Source organism: Pleuronectes platessa, chromosome 10 (assembly GCF_947347685.1).
Source record: "Pleuronectes platessa chromosome 10, fPlePla1.1, whole genome shotgun sequence".
Taxonomy (NCBI): domain Eukaryota; kingdom Metazoa; phylum Chordata; class Actinopteri; order Pleuronectiformes; family Pleuronectidae; genus Pleuronectes; species Pleuronectes platessa.
In genome coordinates this window covers 6,287,328-6,287,766 of record NC_070635.1, presented here as the reverse complement: position 1 = coordinate 6,287,766, position 439 = coordinate 6,287,328, and positions in this window count along the sequence as shown.

Sequence of the window (439 nt, the reverse complement as noted above, 5' to 3'; positions counted from 1 at the left end):
GCCTTCCTCTTCTCTTCAAGGTTCTTCTCTCCAACCGAAGCAAAGAGGTTTGAATGGGGAGGTGTCGGGCACAGGCGGCAGCTCCCACAGGCGAAGGTGTTTAGGGTCAGGGTAGCCTGCCACGTCCTCTGAGGCCACGGGGGTTGAAGCAGGAGCCCCCCCATTTTTTGTTTTTTAAATTACACTTCTTCTCTACAACTTATGACCCTTCACATGTCTTTAGTTGTTCAGGAGAGCATGACCCAGACAAATACCTTCATCTGAAGGAACTTAATCAGCTCCATGCAGGTCCGGACCTCGGTATTATTTAAAAATGCATGTGTGAGGGCGGTGGGTGAGTGAGTAGGAGGTGGAGTGGATCATCTTCTGTTAAGAATAGTAAAGTACAAAGGGACAGTGATGTGAGTGAGTGTGAGTTTGTGTCTGACAGCAGCGACTT